This window comes from Falco rusticolus, chromosome 10, assembly GCF_015220075.1.
Source record: "Falco rusticolus isolate bFalRus1 chromosome 10, bFalRus1.pri, whole genome shotgun sequence".
NCBI lineage: Eukaryota > Metazoa > Chordata > Aves > Falconiformes > Falconidae > Falco > Falco rusticolus.
The window spans coordinates 1,578,425-1,597,975 of NC_051196.1; the positions used below are offsets into that span (position 1 = coordinate 1,578,425).

General features: G+C 49.5%; 2 long non-coding RNA genes across 2 annotated transcripts in view; one reads left to right on the forward strand and one right to left on the reverse strand.

The window, feature by feature from the left end:
- The window catches only part of LOC119154263, a 119,875-nt gene that overhangs the window by 38,182 nt on the left and 62,142 nt on the right, over positions 1–19,551 (reverse strand). Inside the window, exons 3-8 of the long non-coding RNA XR_005106414.1 lie at positions 12,167–16,945; positions 9,980–12,063; positions 9,304–9,386; positions 7,054–9,058; positions 940–6,399; positions 505–680 (exon numbers count right to left, since the gene is read on the reverse strand). This is a non-coding gene — a long non-coding RNA (uncharacterized LOC119154263). The remainder of the gene's footprint in view (positions 1–504; positions 681–939; positions 6,400–7,053; positions 9,059–9,303; positions 9,387–9,979; positions 12,064–12,166; positions 16,946–19,551) is intronic.
- LOC119154264 lies at positions 13,502–18,938 on the forward strand. The gene is made up of 2 exons (XR_005106415.1): positions 13,502–13,581; positions 18,485–18,938. It is a non-coding gene; the product is annotated as an uncharacterized LOC119154264 (long non-coding RNA).

Consider the following 19,551-nt stretch of genomic DNA (forward strand, 5'->3'; position numbering starts at 1 on the left):
AGCTGGGAAGAATCAGATACTTGTTTCACTTGGATTTCTCCATCTTTTGCAGTACATGAGGTGCTGTTTGGGCTGAGGAATGCAATGGCTGTACGCTGGCAGGCAGAAATGCCAGTGACGTTAGTGGCAGGAATGTGGGTACCACCTAGCCACCGTGTTGCTAATACTTCTAGCGTTTACCTCTGGGCCTGAAGAGCCACGTCATCCGTCTTGCTGGAAGTCATGCTCTGAACTTGTTTTGGAGAGCTGGTGCATGATTGTAAAGACTTATAGCTCAGGAATGCAGCTGTGTCTCATACAGCGCTGCGTAAAAGCATCAAGGCTGGGGCAGGAGGGACCGCTGGTCTCCCAGGAACCAAGAAAATCATTAATATTAATAGCACCAGCCTTGGAGGAGCACTCCAGGGCTCCAGCAGCCAGTGTGACCCCAGCACGCAAGGCAAAGAACAAGAGCAAACAAGAACACTGTCACTTTGCTCGGGGACAACCCTGAGACAAACGTACCTGAACAGTGCAGACATGGCAGTTACTGTGTGTTCGTAGGCTTCTGGAAATGAGCTATCACCGGGCCCTTCTGTGGGTGCATTTCATCAGCTGAGGGGACCCGCATCCAAGTCTTTGCCTGAGACCGCATTTTTGCTGGGAGGAGGACAGCGTTTGGACAGAGGCAGCCTGCCTGCCTGTGAAAAAAAAATATCCAAAACCAAAAGGATGTAAACTCTGTGGCAAAGCCTGCCATTTCTGGAAAATTCTGACTTCTTTCTGGACATTTCTACTTATGAAATATCTGCAGATCCCATGCTGCTGATGTATGATCCCCATGTGGCTCCCACCAGCTTTACAGGCAAGGAGCTGAGGTACAAGAGAAATGGAGAGGAGCTGAAGAGCTGAGGCACAGGGGAAGCCTCTGTCATCCTGCTTTCCCCTGGCCACACTTACTCTCTCTTCCAGTCTTGCAACAGCCACGGGAGAGAAACAGCCAAGCCAGGCAGAGCTGCAACGCGCTCCTGTGGATCCAGGCTAAGAGGTCTCCAAATGGCGAAAGCATTTTGGTGTGGGTGTGCAGGCTCAACCTCTTCTTCATTAAAAAAAAATAATAAAATAATAAAACAACAGAAAAGAAAGAAAAAAGATATAGAACTGCCGTGAAGGAGCCAAAGGGGATTTTTCTTTTTTTTTGTTGGCCCTCTTGCTACTTCTGTGGGAACCCAGCAGTATTGTTTCCAGAAGGCTCGGCCTCTGTCACCCAAGTCTTTGGCATGTTTGGGGACACCCTTACTACTTCCCTTTCCTCCCCTGCAGAAGAGTCCAACTCAGCTTTGACCACAAAGCCCAGGAGGCCTTGGAGTTTGTCTGAAACAAAAGAAAAAGATTGCGAAAGGCGGTGGTGTCAAATAATGCTTCCATTTAGTAGGAATTTTGCTCCCCTTGCATTCCCAGGCAGCACCTGCTGTGTGAGGCTCTTGGCCAGCTCCTCTGAGCCTCTGTGGTAAAACAAACAAAAACAGCAGGGAAAAAAATTCCTCTTTATAACGCCTGTTATCCTCAGGCTACCTTCCAACACTGCCTCGCCTCCCCATGTCGATGGTACTCTCCAGGGAAAAAAGACTACTACGGGGCCAGAAAGCCTTGTGCAAATGGGCAGTTGAGCAACGAAGGAAGAGACCCTGTCTTATTGAAAACAAGACTGTTTTCCTTCTCCTCCTTGATGTCTAAATGCAGAAGGGTCCTTATTGATGTCCCAGCCAAAAGAAAAAAACAAAACCCAAAACAAAAAACCCCAAGGGAAAAAAAAAAAAAAAAAGACATGGTGTTACTTCCATAGCAAAAGAAATTAGGAATTATCCTGCATTAGAGAAAAATAGCATTGGGAGAGAAAGGGCTGGGCAGTCTGTCTGGAGGGGCTGGGGGACATGGTCTTTGAAGATCTTCATAACTCTCAGCTCAGCCCTTGTTATCCAACGCTCTTTCTCACGTGTCTTACCTTTTCAGGGTAGTTTTGAAGCCATTTTCTTTCAGAGCATGGTGGAACCAGTTGTGCTGCAGCTTCTTCATGCTTATGTGGTGCCTGGCCCAAATGACCCACCTCTTCTGCCTGCTCAGCCCCAGTGGCGGGGACGTGCGCAGCCTTCAGGAAATGGGTTAAGCTCTCTCAGGGCTTTAACAGCATCTTTCTCACCTCAGTCTCCCTGCCTGCTCTCTACACCCTTGATCAAGGAATTAAAAAAGACTTTCAGGACTTTGTTTTTATCCTACCCTTAGGCAACACCTTTCAGACAGCTGTCCCTAGGCCAAAGAGCCCTCTGTTTGATACGGACAGAGATTCACAGGCTGGTGCAGTCACCTGGCCTGACCTTCGTAGCACAGGCTGTTGAATAACTGCTGGTACCCAAAGCAGATACTTTGGCCAGTCTCCATCCCTTCCTTCCCTCTTATTGTGCATCTGACTGAGGGTAAAGTGAACAGCAAAGATGCGGGAAGATGGAGGTACATGCTGTGAAAATCCAGCGTTTGTGGAAATGATGGGAGAAGTACAAGAGATCTGCTGCTCTCCTCCTTATCACTGCTTTCCCAAGGTGTGGGACAACACCTGTGTACAACCCACTGGGGATCAAGTTCAGGAGAGACACCTGAGCTCCTTATTTTGTTTGAAGCAGTGTTTTAGCTCTATAGGCTACTGATGTGTCTGCCAAGGTGTCTCTGCAACCTTCAAATGAAAGATGCTCTACAAAGGGCTGCCATTCCTTCTGTGGACTTGGTGTTCAATGTGAACATCCTTATTTTCGAATGTGCTACTGAAAACATCACAGAAGAAATTCAGATGCCACCTGGAGACTCTCCATGGCCCAAGAGTGAGATCTTGCTTGTCTGTCTGAAAGTTTCTGCCGCAGGAGATAACTTGTGTTTCTGAACCCAGTCCCTCTGCCTACTATGTGAGACATCCCTCTTGTACTGGCTGAACCTAGCAGTGGTGGTGAGAGCCACAGACTCTTGGACACAGTTATTCTCCACAAAGTTACAAGATGGTTCCTCCAACCAGGTGTAGGTGTCCACTTTAGGATGACATGAAACACTCTGCAGACTTTTCTGCATTGAGTAGACCACCCACGACTACAATGGGAGTTTGGATGCCTGCTTGTTTATGAAGACCTACACTGGAAACAGCTAAAGTGAGGCAGGATGAGTAGAGGATGCCTGGTGTCAGGTTCTGGGCTGAAATCATGGTGGAAATTGCTTCAAAACCAGCAGTGAGCTGCAGCCAAGTTTTATGCTTGGTGAGGACATCAGTAAGCTATGGTGAACTGCTTGTGTGAATCCAAACAGGTCCATTTGCCTGAAGCAATGTTGACATCATTCCTGTGACATTGTACTGGTACTGTTTGGTCACGTACTCTTGAAACTCTCCTGCCTTGTTAACACAACCTGAGTGATTTTGGTGCACGTTGCATTGTTGACTTGGGAGTTTTAGCCATCACTTCATTTTCTGTAGCAGAAAGTTTAACGCTAGCATTAACGCTGGAATCACTGCGAATGTCACTGCTGAAGAAGGTCTCAAGCTACCTGCCGTAGTCCAGTGCTCGTGCTCACAGAAGCAAACATCCCATCCTAGCGTATGTCCTCCAGTGCAAGGATCTCCGCTAAACAACCACTCCCCTGGCTGCGATTCCTTCTCCTGACCCCCTTCCTCCCTCTACACCCCTAGAACCAGCCTCAGCACATCGCTTCACTCGGTGGCTTTGCAATTTCAGGCTAGGGTTAGCATTGAACTAGTCAGGATGGTGCAAGGAGCCCGTATAATTACTGCTGGGATTGTGCTGCATAGGCCCCGTGTAACAAATTCGCCTCAAATAACCCAGCTTGAATGTCAAAGCCCGTGCTGTATTGTGTTTCACATTCTGGCTGTGGGAGCGCTTCCCCAGCAGGAGTCAGGGTAACAAATCCCTTGCTCTCGCAGGAGGGCCCCATAAAATGAATGATTCTGGATCTCACGCTCCTGAGGAGGTCTCAGTTACTCCAGCAGTCACTGCTTACACTGGGAGCGACTGTAGGGCATGGAGGGAGGGAAGGGTGGTTTGGCAGGCTTTGCCGTATCGTTGCCCCTGTGTTAAGAGTGGGAAGGAGCACCAGGGCTCTGTTCTCCCCTCCAATCTGCAGTTTTGCAGGGATGCTAAATCAAAAAGAAACAAAAAAAATGGAGAGTGGATAAACCCCAAGGCTGAGATTGAATGAAATGCGTCCACTTGAATTCCTACACGGCTGCTGGTGACAAGAGGTCCCTGGTTCCTCCTGGCTTTAGACTTCCCTGCAAGCAGCAACAATGTCAGTGCATTCATGTGGTGGCAAAACCCGAAACAGCTCCCCCCTTGCTCCATGTGCACCAGGGCCAAAACCTTCTGCTCCCTCCTGGAGCAGCTCACGGCATCCCCTCCGTCAAGTGCTGCAGCTCGGCAGCCAGCACGGCTGCCTCTCCATCCATGTCAGAAACCTGAACTCCCCCACTCCTCGGGAGAGAGAGGTTGTTCCATGAACTATCTCCAGTCTCTTGTTATCTTGCTTTCCTTGTCAGCCAGTGAACTGTAAAGCAGCAATGGAGAGAAAAATGAACTCTGACCTCATTTCCCCCCCCCTACAATTAGCCAGAACTGTGCCTTTTATTTTTTTTTCCCCTCCTCTTTTTAAATGATTAATAAGACAATTTGGTCCTTAACTTCTGCAGTGAGGCGAGTGTGCTGACAAAGCACTGCAATGCCTCTTCCAGGTCACCCGGCAGCAGGCCATGTCTTTATGAAAACATAAAAATTGGAGGGACTTATTTGAGGAATTTGGAGACTGAGACACAAGAATTTCGCCCTTCAAACCCTGGCAACTGCAGGTCTGCAGTGGTCTCTGAGCTGCAGCGACTGCCATGGAAAGCAGTAGCCGCTCAACAGCAACCTGTGAGCTCTGAAAAACAGATCATATTTTTTTATTATGTTTCTTTCAAACATGCAGCCACTGCCCTTCACCTGCTTTACATGGTGATGGCCTTGGGGTGTGCAGCAAGCTGGATCTGGTGGCAAAACACAGATCTGTACGCACCCTTGATGGCAATGCACAGGGGCATCCTCACTCCCTCTTGCCCTGCACCTGAGCATCGCTCTTCCATGTGTGCTCATCTCTCTCCTGAGTTTCCTAAGCTCCTGCTGCAGAGGGGAGAAGGGAATTAAGGCCAGGTAGAATCTATTCTCTTCGATCATCCTTCCTGTGCCTGTGCCTGCTTCGTGCCACCTGATGCATCTGGAGACAGAAGAAGCCCCCGGGTGCTCCCAGGCTTTGCCAAGGTAGGAAGGACTCGCACCACAGGGATGCTCCTGCAGTGGCTGGCCACGGATGGGCAGGCAGGGAAATGACCTTTGCTGGGGCGCTGTAAATGTGCAGAGGACTGGAGAGAAAAGCACCGGGGTGGGGGAAATCCTGCGCTGGCCTCTGGTTGATGGCTTAAAGGCTTGCTTGGCTTTCTCCCCTAACAGCAGGTAGTGCCTGCCCTCCAGTCCTGTCGATTAGAAAGCATTGCTTCAGGAGCTGCTTTTCACACCACTCCCAGCAGACCCCTCCATATCACCGGGCCTTGAGAAAGCCAGTGCCAGGCCAATGCACACAGTAAGTTGAAGACACTTTAAAAGCAGACGAGTGCACAAGCAGAGTTTGCCAAGCTGCAGGCTGCTGCTGGAAGAGTAGTGGGATCCAAGCCTTTTTGAAAGCATCCTCGGCACGTCAGAGAAACAGTTTGCTCTCAGCTATTGCTATGGGATAGCCTGTAAACGAGGAGATTCATGCTGTATCGTCATGTCCTTGTGTGCTGGTTGTGGATCACTCGGCAGGAGGAGAGCATGCTCTTGGCTGATGGGCAGCGGTGGCACTGCCCGGGGGACTGGCTGAGGGGAGGAGAAGCCAGTGGGTGAGCATGGAGTCTCCTCCAGAGCCATGACTGCAATGGCAAACCTTTCATCACACCTCTTGATACCATCCATATAGTTAAATGGACTTCAAGGCTGCAGCACTTGCCTAAGAGAGGTATGTTCTGGCATCGAGGTTCTCATGGTTTCACCCAAAGACGATCTGCCTCGTAGGCTTTTGATGGTGTAGGTTCCACCCTCTCCATCTCCAAGCTCTGGGTGACAGGGTCTGTGTTGGCCCCCGCAGCCCCTCTCAGCCTTTCTGCCCTTGGCAGTGACCAGCTCTGAGGCGGAGCGTTTCCCTTCCCAGGAGCTCTCCCCAGCTCTTTCAATCTTTCTCAGAAGAGCTGTTATCTGTCCAGATGTTCACGAGGGGGAGGACTCCGAGAGGAGCTTTCTTCATTACCTCCAACAAACTCTCCCTTTTCTCCAGAAGATGCTTCCCACTCCTCCCACTGCACAGCTGGGACAGAGAGAAGATGATGTTAAATTTTACAGGGTTGGTAGATACAGCCTTCCGTGTGGCCATGGAAAAGGAAAGAAACAGCAGCTGCTGCCCCTGGACAAGTGCTCTGAAATGCCAAAGATGCTCTGCTAATTCATGTATGCCACTTAATAATTAAAAACTCCCATACAATTGTTCAGCAAATGCTAGTTTTTAGGCATTGTTATGAATTTTTTTACCATAGTACCTCCCAGGAGCAAGTCCGATTGGGCTCCCGTCATGCTATGTAATCTGCAAGCAGCCAGGGAGGCTGAATTCCTTTCTCTAGGAGTTGACAGTCCAAATAAACAAGGCAGACAAAGGAGAGGAGGGGAAACAGAAGCTCAAGGGAGGTGAAGTGAGTTGTCCAAGGTCACGCAGCAGGTCAGTGCCAAAGCTGGGAGCAGAACCCATGCTGCCAGCTCCTGTTCTCCTGCCCTGTCTCCCTGGAGAAGACTGGGCCAAAATAATTCATGAGACAAAGAACTTCTAACATGTTCCTTCTGGCACCATGAAGTTCTTCAGCTTGTGCAAACAGAGCATAGCCAGGTAAAGAGGCAACTGGGCACTAGTTATACTTCAGTTTACTTGACATTAGCAATGTTAGAAAAATCCTTTACCAGCTAAACTAACCTGTCATCTGGATAGAATTATCAGCATCAAGGAAGAACATCGCTTCAGGTTGCTGCTCTGCAGATCTGGGTGGTGGCGCTCAAGGTTGGACAGTATCTGCTGGAAGAAAGGTGCTGGCCTCCAGCCCCTAAGCCAGCATGGCCTGGAGATGAGGTCCCCTCCTGCTGCGTGCTGGCATGGAGGCTATGGTAGAGGTACCAACAAGCATCCTGGGCAGCTGTGTGGAGAGAGAGGGGAGAAAGAGCAGCAATCTGAGATGAAGCAAGGAACCAGCCATGCTCCAGCGTGATTTCCCTCTGGAGGGAGCTGAAGAAGCTCATGAGGCACCAATGAGGCATCTTCTGTGAGTGCAACCAGGCAGCGGACCATCCTGATCTGGTTTCAGAGCATGATGGAAGTGGTGTGACTGCTGCTCGCGGTGAGATGATCATCTCAGGACTCACCCTGTCTCCCCTGAGAAGTAGGAAAAGCCAGCACGGAAGCAACATACCATCCTTAGGGACGCGCCTGTTCCTTGCCTGGGGCAGAGCTGTTGAATGTGATGCTCTCTCAAACCCACTGGAGGCATCACTGCTTTCATGTTTCATAATTCATCTTTCAGCTGTTTCTCAAGAAAGAGGCTCCTGCTGTACACAGCATCCAAGCATCCACCCAGGTGCATGTAACTCACCATCAAAATACTACTGGCCAGCTCTTCCTTTACTCCTTTAGGCAACAGGGTATTAGCATAATACTTACACATGGGTTTTTTTTTTTTTTTCTACTGTATTCTACTAAACTCTGGCTGGTTTGCTCTTATACTGTTGTAGTAGGGAGGGAGGCCTGGAGACTGGACTAGCACATCTGATGTGCATGTGAGGGGCTGTCAAGCTCACACTCAAGCCTTCAAGCCCTTGTCTCCCTTGTGCTATGAGGCAATAACCTTCCTGAACCTAAACTGCCCTCCCTTCCTGGCAGTGTCATCCTTTAGAGAGCACACTTCCGAGAAGAGCTGCAGCATCACGTGAACACATTTGGGAAATGACTATTCTTGTTTTTGCAGTTGATTAAATGATCTTTCATTAGATGTTAAGCACAAGAACTTCCACTTTCCTTCCCCCACCCCCCCCCACCCACCCCCAGTTAATTTTCTTGCAGCACAAAAAGGGTCTGATCTCGATGGCAAGGCTGGGCAGGTGGAAGCTGCTGAAGCCATCCTGGCTGGCTGTAATATTGCTGGCTGATTTGTTAATTATTTTCAAAAGGCTCATTATCTCCTGTATAATGTTTTGCTGCTCAGCTGCTCAAGTGGTGGGTGCCCTGGGTGGCCCTGATGCCCTCAGACCTCCCTCAGCCCATCTGAGGCTCAGGTGATTCTCAGGGCAAGACAAAGATCACAGCAGCATCTGCAGGAGCATATGGTAGGAGATCAGGGTTGGAATAGTAAAGACAGCCCAAGAGACCCCATTTATACCATATGAGACGTCTTTGCATGGAAGAGCATTTTTATCAGCCCATCTTTCCAGCATAGTGTCCTGTGAACCAGCCTCCCTGCCAGATAAATGAGCAAGATGAAGAAAACAAAAAAGAAAAAAGAAAAGGAAAGAAAAAGAAAGCCTAATGCTAATTAAGCAGCATGGCATTTTAGCAATGGACTCCCAGAGAGTCTCAGTGTTGTCCCCGAGGTCAGGCTATCGGGTGCCACATGCAACTGAGGGGCTGCCACAGCTGTCCAACATCACCTCACCTCCAGCAAAGCTCACTGCAAAACCTTGCGTGCTGCTAAACACAGGCAGTGCAAAGTGGCAGGATCTGCTCGTTCCAGCCTACATCAGGCTTTGAAATGGCAACGTCGATGTGGGCACGCAATGGGAAATGCTGGGCCCAAATCTTTTATTGGTGTAACTTTGGTGTCGGTGCCAGTGAACTCAGCAGAGAGATTTTCGATGGATCACCTATGAATGAGAGCACTTGAAGCTGATGGCCTGGACATCCGCTTGAACCTTGCCCAAATAGGTTTTTTGGCCTGGAAATGGTAAGGGATAACCAGAATCAGAAAGACTGGTTTCAGCAGGGTCAGAAATAACCGCAAGACAGCATTTCCCAGGGTATTTCGGTGCCTCTACCACCAGTCAATTCCCAAAGAGGGCAGAGGAATGTGAAAGTTGAAAAAAAGGTTGACTGAACTTTTCAAACTCAACAGAAGGGTCAAGTGCAGTTTGGTTCAAGGCTGGGTACGGGTCTTCATCTACTGGGGAGGTTCACACATACCTGGTTCAAACATAACGTCATGGCCTTTGGGCAGGAGGGACAGTAGGGAAGTGGACTCAGCTTAATCCTCAGTGAATATCTGACTGCAACAGGAAAAAATACGTGGTTTGGCAAATCTGTCACTCTCAGCAGTTTCAGTTCAGTTAAAGGGTGAGACGTCAGCGGCTGATCAGGGGCATGAGTTACCTGCCCTCAGCCCTGTGGCCAGGCAGAGCCCCTGTGACACCGGCCATGCCACGCACGGGCGCCCATGGGGCACAAAGCCCCACGAGGGCATGAGGCTGGTACAGCTTCACCCCCCACCATGCAAGCAGAAGGGCAGGCGCCCAAAGCTGAAGGGCTGCCATGATATTTGAGGTGCACTAGAAGGGCTTCATCGTGACACACCTGCCATGCCGACAGATCCTCAACTTGACCCTCTCTGCTGCCACGAGTTTTTTGTGTGACCTTGGGCAAGTTAGTCAGACCTCATTTTTTTAAGGAATCCTCTGGAGATAAACAAGCAGGAAAATGAGGCTCTGAGATACTGTGGGGGACGAGGGAAGGATGCCACATAAGTACTTAGGATGGGAGTTATGCACAAATACACGTTCACCCATAGGCTAAGGGCCCTGCTCATTCACCCACTTCTGAATTCAAACAAACATCCCTTCACAGGAAAGCAAATGCCACTTACTGGTGACTTGAGGTGCTGTTGAAATAGGTGTCTTGAGGAATACAACAAGCAGGTCTTTGATGGTGTTTTCCCTCCATTCTTCCCTCTCTCTCCCACTTGAAAGAGTTTGAATTGGCCAGGAACAGCAAGCAACGACAGAGAGAGAGCTTAACCATTAATAGGGGTGGACAATGGTTTAGGAGGTAGGTAAGGACTCTGGTTACACCTAACCAGCCAGATCTGTCTCTCTGTCATTGAGTTTTAGGATTTTTTTTGGCAAGCCGGCCCTGGCTAAAGTATTTTCAGGAGTTAATGAGCCAGAAGAGAGTCATCTTTCCCATGGGCACATTTCAAGCCTACAGTTCTTGCAGGTTTTCTTGGCTACCACATGCAGGAGCATGGCTGCGACCGGGGTTGTGAATGCTGGCGTTCTGCTGAAGGGCTGCACAGCTTGAAGCAACCCCAGTGCTCCTCTCAGCAGGGCCTCAGGGAAGAGCATGCCTTAGACCTAGACCAGATGGACTGGTGTTTGGGCAAAGGCAATGTCTGACCCAACGCAACATCAGCTTCAGCTGTCATCAGAAAGAGACATTTCAGGGCTGCTGTAACGTACGTCCAGCTGCCACGGCTGAACGCACTTGCAGGCTGTTGGGACTATAGGCATGCTGCTGCCTCTCCCTCCATCCTGTGCCTTTGTCTGGATCAAAGGAAAAAGGCTCAGTGTACTCACGGCACAGAAATGGCTGATCCTTTGGCTGCCTGGCCATGGCTGCCTGGGAAGAAGGGCAGCCAGCAAAGCTGCTTGCAGAAACACCATCCCTGGGACTTGCCCTATTTCCCAAGGAAATCTGTTCAGAAACATACTAGGATCCATACAGTAACGCTTGTTGGCATTAAAACCTGGGTTTGCTCCTCAGCCTTCTTTAAGTTCCTCAGCCAGTTAGCAAAAGAAAAAATAAAAAAAGGTGCTCTGATGTGTTATCCTGAATGGGTAGTTGTTATATAGCAAGAGGAGAGAGGTCATCGGATTCATTGATCTCAAAAAAAAAAAAGTCCAGAAAAAAAAAGTCACAATATTTTAACGCTTGCCAAAAAGCAGGATTAGGGTTGGGGGGGAGGGGGGTGGAGTTGGGCAGCTTTTTTGGGGTTGGCACTAGAAATTAACATCTTGGGGAGGGGTCAAAGTTTGCCGTCAGAAAAGTGACTTTAACCAGTTCGGGTCTGCTGCCCCTCTGCTTCTTGAGTAACATGCAAGCAGTTTTGAACACCGACAAAAACAAGTTTTCACTAAAGTCAGCACTCCCAAGCTCGTGCAAAACTAAAAGAGGGAACTGCAGGCCAGCTTTTGCTTCTTCCACCAGTGAGGCCACCAGCTGAATCCTGACCTCAGCATGTTTTTGGTAGGTGACAGCTTAAAGGCAGGAAGGACAAACACAGGGATATGAATGCACCAAGAGCCACCTGAATCCTCCTCTCACATGTGAACTGAAACCCATAATCAACTGTTTCAGAGATTCCAGCAAAGTTCAGAGCTCTGACACGGTCCATATAGTCTGGAAACTATTACGTAAACATCCTGATTTCTGAATTGCGTAGAAGACTGGAAGCAACCTCCCTTCTTGCTCAGATACCATGTGAGACTTGCAGCGTTGCCAGGTAAGGGAAAAAAAACCTACCTTGGTTTAACCCATAAACAGCGTGCAAACTGGGAAAGGCAGGAGTCACTGGAAGGAAATACATCTGGGAGGTGAAGCAATTTTGCTGAGGTTCCCTTTATTGATTCTGGTTTGTCATGAGAGATGCTTCAGATACTGGCCAAATCCAGTTGCTGTAAGAACTGCTCTGCAAATTTTTGACAAGCTTGTTCCCAGCTTTTGTGAGAGCCACAGATCCGCTCCTATGCTTGTTGGCATTGCTGGACATGGTTGGGTCCTAAGGAAGTGACAGAACTTGGGAAGTTGTGCTTAAAATGCAAAGGGCCTGACAGTAGTAATTCCAAATCGGGCTCAGAAAGAAGAAGAGTGAGCAAGCCACGCAGCACTGACGGACTGGTGGTCTTGTGCTCTCAGGGCCTCACAAAAAGGCACTCGAGATCCCTGCAAAACCTAAGAAGGAACAGTCGGAGGATTTATTAATACAGAAAAGAGTCTCAAGCTCTTCCCCACCCACCACCACCCCACAATATGATTTTATTTTAAAAACACTTACCAGCACGGAGACAATCTTCATGCCTTGTGCAAAATCTGGCATTTCCCAAGTGGCATCTGAAAACACGCCCTATTTTTGTCACACGTCTCGGCCTGCTCTAGCTCTGATCCAGGATGTGTGTATATTGCCATGAAGCTCAGCACGAGGGCAAAGAGCCTTGATGCCTGGTGAATACCCAACAGACTAAGTGGGAAACTGTTTCCCAATCCTGTGAAAATTTCCAGAATATCAGAAATGGTTTTTTCTCTTTCCTGAATCAGGACAAGGACAGAACTTGGAAAACTTTATCGAGGTCTGAGTTCGTTGATGAGCACGTCCAGAGAGGATCAACGGCAACAAAACATTTCAGTGTTGATGTTTCCCTACTTTTTTACTCCACGTTCACTTAATTTGCAATACTACTACTGAACCTAAAATATTTTCGGTGCAGGATTCCTCAGAGCTGAAACCACTTTCAAGAGACTATTGGCATTCGCTGATATCAAAACTACCTTTTTCCCACAGACAGTTTTGCTTTGGAGTAAATGGCATTTTCAGATTAAAACCCTGAAACTCTCTCAAAGGAAAAAAAACTCTTGAATGCATTGAAGAATGAGATCAGACAAGGGCCCTGTAGCTTGCACACTGAATTAGCCTGCAAAGATTTGCTTTAACTTACTCTCCTGGATGGGAGTGGCTCAGACCGTCTGCAGAGGAGCCGCTTGCTGCACCTCGTCGTCGTCCCTGTGACTTACTCAAGACCCCTGTGGAGGGACCTCGGGGGACTGGGACCCGTTCCTTGGCCAGAGCAGACAGGTTTTCTGCTGCAGAGGGGGAAGCGCATGCAAAACAAAAAGCATATGCCGGCTCCTTCGGCTGGGGCTCTGTGTGCAGCTGGCCGGACTGTGGCCACCACTTTGGGACGCGCGGGGTCTGCCCCTCCAGCGCCTGCCGGCTCCCTGGCCGCTCTCCACAGGTGGCTCCATCTCTGACACCAGTGTGCCCAGGGACATGTTCACTTGCTCTCCCTCCCTCCGCTAGTTGCACTTGAGGCCACGCAGAAGGAGCCGGGGAACACGCTGCAATCCCTCTTTCCCCAAACCGCAACCTTTGCTGCTGCCGGTTGGTCCCATCTGATAAACCAAAACAAACAGCCAGCCCGCTCCGCTCGCTTCCTCCCTCTTACGGGGGAATGAGCTCAGCACGCCCCAGCGTCTCAGCCAAATCCCGCAGGGGTAATTTAATCGCATTCCTGCTCCGTCTGCCTCAGTTACCCCACTTGGACATGTTATGTCTCCGCGCATCCTGTTGTGGCATCCTCGGCATTCCCCACCGCGCTCCCAGCCACATCGCTGCTCCGCGTACGTCACTGCCCAGGACTCTGCCGGTGCACAGGCAAGCTGTCAGAGGCTGGGGTACACTCCCGGGATAGATAGGTAAAAGCTTGCTTGAATCTATTCAACCCAGGACTTCTCCGTTATGGCAGATTTGGGGTCGGGCGTGTGCCTGATCTTTGTCGCGGCACCACAGTGAGAGAAGGCGAGTTCAGATTTAGGATTGATTTTAGCGGATTGATGGGACCTACCAAGTGGGCAAATCCCTCCTCGTGAAGTTTGCTGTCAGAAGTTTAGTGGCAGTTTTAGAAAGAGCACAAAACTCATGAGTGCTGAAAGCCACCATAAAAATACCTCCTAATGAGCAAATTAACAGCAGATTCCCAGACCTCATCAGCCAGGTTCTGCATGCGACCCTAAATGATGGAAAAATCTATTTTAAGAATGTTCAGGGAACTTCTTAGGATGTGATTTTTGTAAAAAAAAAATTTTGGTGCACTGAATGTAATATATTTTGTGCACTGCTGCAAGTACAACCTCGGCTCAGTACCCAGAGTCCGGACACACAAGGTGCTGAAAGATGGTAGGTAGAGGTCTCTTTGGGGAAGTGTAAGAGATAAGAGTCCCTTCAGAAGCATCTGCTTTCAGCCAATATCAGTGTCTTGCCTCACAGGTAGAAATGTATTAACCACAAAAAGCTTGATTTTCAAGGCCCAACTGATCTGTATTCTTGTCCATTTAAATTTGTGGGTGAATGAGGGAGTGGTTCATGAATGACTGGGATAAGAGGTGGGAGATGATCAAAATAAGGGCATGGAACAAAGCGCAGATACCATCTATTATGTGATATCATTGCCCATCTTGCTGAAAAAGTCACACAGGCAAAATATATTATTATTATCATCACTAACTTGCAAGCCAGCAAATGTTTTTTCCATTAGAATTTCCAAACATCTTCAGAACTGTCTGCAAAATTTTCATCAGTTGTTGGCTTTTTGCTTGTGCAGTTGCATCTGGTCTCGGGGCCGCATCCTGCAGGCAGGGCTGAGTTGGTGGCCACGCTGTCTCCTCATCCCATCCTCACAGAGGACTCTGGTCCCGTCTTTGTGCTGCTGGAACAGATGCTGGGAGGCCTAGCGACATTTCATTAGCCTGGAAACATACAGGAACGTGCCGTGTTGCAGGCCACAGTGTTACTCCTTGGACTGCCTTACATCACTGCAAACGTAGACAACAGATTTTAAAAGTGGAGAAACAGTCAAATGGAGGGGACAGAGGAGGTCCAACTTAAACAAGGGAGGTACAGCTCAGCCCTAGCTAGCATGGACATCACTGAAGGTAGCCAGTGCATGAAGATTACCAAAAATATTGGGCAGCAAGAGGGGAGACCGCACTGTTCGGCTCCTCTTCCCTTCCGCCCTGCTCCTGTTTGTGCAGCCCCATAACGGCACGCCTATCTTGGCCTGCTGGACTTTTGACTTGTGCGTGTTTTGGGCGCTGAGTTCAGAACCCAAAATTAGAATGAGGATGAAAAGAAAACAATTTTCCGACACAGCTTAGGTGGAATGAAAGTGCTTCTGCACCCCTGCCTGACACTCCACCTGGGGGGAGCACCCACTGGGTCACAGCTCCCCTGTCCCAGTGTGCACCCACTCTGCCCTGTGATGTTGAGGGTCCAAAAGCCCACAGGGAACCCTCGCTGTGGAGATTATCTGCTTCCAAACACCCCCATTCCAAAGCCACGGTGGATGCCATCCCCTCACTGACACGGCTGTGCCCCTGCGCAGTGTGCAGCTTTCTGCTGCTCGCTCTCCAGCCAGTGCTGCTTACTGCTGGCACAGGTGCTCCTCACCAAGGGCAGCAATTAATTATTGCTTGTACAGCAGAGCAGGGACCCAGCCCCACCATGCACACCGAGAGAAGCAGATCCCAGCCCTGCTCCTGGCCACGCTGAGCAGCTGGGAGACCTGGGGGAGTGGGGGGAGAAGCAAGCAAGCTAGAGGTGGGCAGAATAACCTGCTCCCAAACCCACTGTGAGATGTTCAGCCTCAGAAATAGGCCAATTTGGACAGTCCCAGAGCTGTAAAGTGCAGGAGGGGAATGGCTCACCTGCAGCGTGGGCTTGCCAGCCTTCACGGTGTTACCCCAGCAAAGCCCTCCAGGCTGGGAGGAGCTGGCCGCAGGGGACCTCACAGCACCCAAGGAGGGGGGTTGGTGGGGATAGGGGACCTGGGAGAAGCACCGCCTCAGCTTCCAACTAGTTGTCAGGGCTTAAGAGCAGCAGGTCATTGCTGAGAACTTCATTCATACCTTGAAAGCATCCTGTGGTCCAAGCTGAGCATCAGAAGCTATGCCACAAGCTGAGCCAGAAAAGGGGATTTTTTGCAGGAAGGAAGAACCGAAGTCCATCTGCCCATCCCATCTACTGCTTCCAAATGAGCTGGCTTGTGAGAACCCGCAGCGTTCACCAGAACCTGGGAACCAGTCACCCCAGGCACCTCCAGCATTTCTGTCCCCAGCCCCAGGAACACCAGCTCCGTTTTCACTGCAGCAACTTCTCAGCACACTCTCAGGACGGGAGGGCTGGTTTGGATTTACTAAACCCAACGCTACATGTCTCTTACATGTGCAAGTCAAGCTCTCTAGGGCTTCACATGCCATTTGTTGTTCCAGACCATGCTGATGTTGACAATTCCTTGCTAATAACGTACCCTCAGTCTCCTCAAGCAGCTAGCTCATTTGGGAATGGGGAAGGATTTTTTTTTTTACTAAAATCCCTCTTGTACCAAAGGGAAATGACCGCTTTCTCTGGGCAGCACGTGAATAATCCCAAGCAAGTGGAGCTCAGGCTTGGCAGCATGACCTCTAGGGTAGTATCTTCATAAAAGCAAATGTGAAGGTGTCCTCCTGCCCCATTATGCAGTGCAGAGAGAGTGGGATGGGTCTTTTGTGGGCCCTTGAGGGAGCATCCTTGCTGTGACCTTTAAACCTGGTCAGTTTTGCAGCTGAGGAAATAACTGCAGGGGCTGAAGGGAGGGAAACGGAGAGCAGACATGCACGAGGCTTCATTTTTGCAATGATGGCGGAAGACTTGCAAGTGTGGAAGGGAATGAAGATGCCTGGGGTGCTGCGTGGCTGGTTTCACTGCTCTCACGTGGGTTGTCATAGGTGATGGATGTAGCAGTAGTGGTTGCCAAGAGTTCCCAGGGTCTCTTCTGCCCATGGCTCCCCAGGATGGAGGTGAGAAACTGTCGAAGGGCTCAGCAGAAGCTGTTGCTGAGGAGCTCAAACTGGACCCAGCAGTATGATGTGGCAGGGACTGTCCTCCTTTCTCATCTTTTCAACCTGCAAACTCCTAGGAGCCGGCTGGGGCTGGGGACTCATGCAGATGGAGAAGGCTGTAAGAACTGCGTGGACCTTCCTGACCTGGGCTCCAGCAGCTCTGGTTTTCTTCATGTTAAAAACTCTAGAACAGAAAACACATGGTCCCACATTTGTATTACATGAGTAGCACTGGAGCAATCGGTGTGGAGCTTTGGGGAAGGGGAGGGACGCATCGGCACAGCTTAGTCTGAGATCTGTTTGATGTGCTCTGTTATTGTAAATCTAGCAAGCTATGTGTAATGGCCAAGTTAGCTTTACCACAGGATACTTTGAAAATAATAGGCAGTTCAGAGGTGATGCCAGCTTTACATTAAACTTAAACATATACTGAATATCTGTGGCATGAACAGAAGCATCAGGGCACCAAGGAGGAAACACCAAGCCCTCCCAGGGCAGGGAATTAGAGAATTGAGATGTGCATTGCATATCCCTCATTTAAGTTACCAAGTGTGAGATATGAGAGGTTGGATGCGTGGAGGCTGTCAGCCTCTGGGACTGGGACTGGGGCCATCCCAAGCCATGCCGACAATGCATAAAGAGCTACAAAAAAAGCTAAACAGGAAAGCTGAAATTTCTATGACTCACGCTTGGTATCAAAATGAGTGGTTACACTTTGCTGATAATCTCGTGGTACCTCATTTCCCCCACCACAAAATTAGGGTGATGGTTTGCTCTTATCTCCCAGGTAAGCCACAAAGATATATTCATTAAAACCTGGGTAACATTTGTTAAGGATGCAGACACTGGGGTGAGACCATCACAGAAACACCCAGAAACTAAAGCCTAAGACAATATTTTCTAAGTAGGAGACATCCATCTTGTGACAATGTTTAGTTACAGTGACTTTGATCTCTGCCAAGCCAGTCACGCCACTTAATCATCGCGGTTGATGGATGCTGGGGCAGCATGGCCGCAATTGCTCATTGTCAGGCTGATACAGAGGTCACGGGCTTTGCTAAGCTTTGGATCAAAATCCAAAACAGCCCCTGTCACGTCTGTCAGGTTTAGAAGAATAATAAATTCACTAATTTAGCTTTGGTGTTGGGTAGTAGCTGGTGCCACCTTTATCTGTTACTCCTGAGAAAATAAACCCAGCACCACCATCCCCATCGCAGCACGATGATGCTGCAACATGCTGTTAATCTTCACAATGTGAGACAAAGGCTTGGGGGGAGGTGAGGGAGGGCACGAATTTGTGGGATGACTCAAAGGCTCTGCAACACCTCCCTTGCCAGACTAGGGATGGATTTGTGGAAGTGGCTGTGTGCCCCTGAGCTTTGTGAGGGGTGGAGATGCTGGTGAACCAGACTCTGGATGCTTGCCGTAGCCTGCCACAGCTGTGGCTCAGTGGTGAGGACACTGTTATTGCAATGACAGAAAAAAGGCATCACCATACTGCGGCTCACCCTTAATCCTTTAAAAATCAGTGTGAAATTTCCAGCATTATAACTCTCCTAGATAGTTCAAGGAAGGTGCAAGAAGTAGGCACAGATAAACTATCTCTGATCTTAGCTTTTAATACCATAATATCTTTTTTTTTAAAAAAAACTCCCTTTCCCAATTTTTGTTAACATTTGCTGTCACTAACTTGTTGCCACCACGGTTTCCTACACTCCCCCAGCCCCCTTCCCTTTTGAATCTAGCTGTATTTGCGGAGGAGCCCAAGGCAATTGCTGACCCACACCGCATGTCCAGAGGGACAGAGAGGGGTGAGGATGCAGCGGGAGGAGGAGCAGCTGGGACGGGGGAGATGGCAGGTGGGGGCTGACGAGAAGGTACAAGCCCGGCAGAGACGGAGGGAGCACTGTGGACTTTATTCTCTGCCTGCAGGAACATCAACATTGAAATCTCTGCTCGGATCTGGATTTGTTGACACAAAATCCACTGCCTGAACGCGGGGGGTTGGAAGCAGTTTACCTGTTACGTTCCCAGCGCTATCTCCGGAACATAACTCCACAGGCTGGAGCAGTTGTAGTATATCTGCTGGTCTCTTATCTAATGTGTAACCTCCTGGACTGAAGACATAATGTACTGTCTATCCTTTCTGTGATAAAAATAAAGCATATAAAAACACACACACACACACATACACACACACACACACACAATCCCAGGCCAAAAACTCCCTGAGGGGAACACACTGTGACTAGATAAGAAGGTACTGGCTGGCACGTAGTTACCTCTCTGCTTTCTAACTGGGACACTCAGGGAAAGGGTGGGGTTGGGGCTGGTAGGGGGCCACAGGGGGCAAGGGGGGAGAGAGAACCACCATGGGACGGATGGCAAGGGAAGAAAAAGCACAGCAGAGAATGGTTCAAGGAAAAAAGCCAAAAGCAGATCGGACTTACTCAAGGCTTTCGGAGCCCTGCCAGTCAGCCTTAAAATCTGACCCTTCTGGGGCTGTGGGCAGCAAACCCTGCTAGTGCTGCCCTGAGGGACCGAATAGGGGGTCTCTGGGGCTCAGAGCTTCTACACAAAATAAAAACAACTCCTGGAAAACTCCTGGAGGGTCGGCATGCGTGTCACATGTGACGCCATGTCTTCCTGGTGCTCGATCCACCACACTCCCTGAAGGTCAACCTTCCTGGTGGGACCAGTCCTGTCTCTTCTAGGGGGTGATTTTTCCATCTCTCCTTTGCCACTGATTCCCTTCAGTGGTCCTGGGCAAATTTCCTCATTACCCTATTG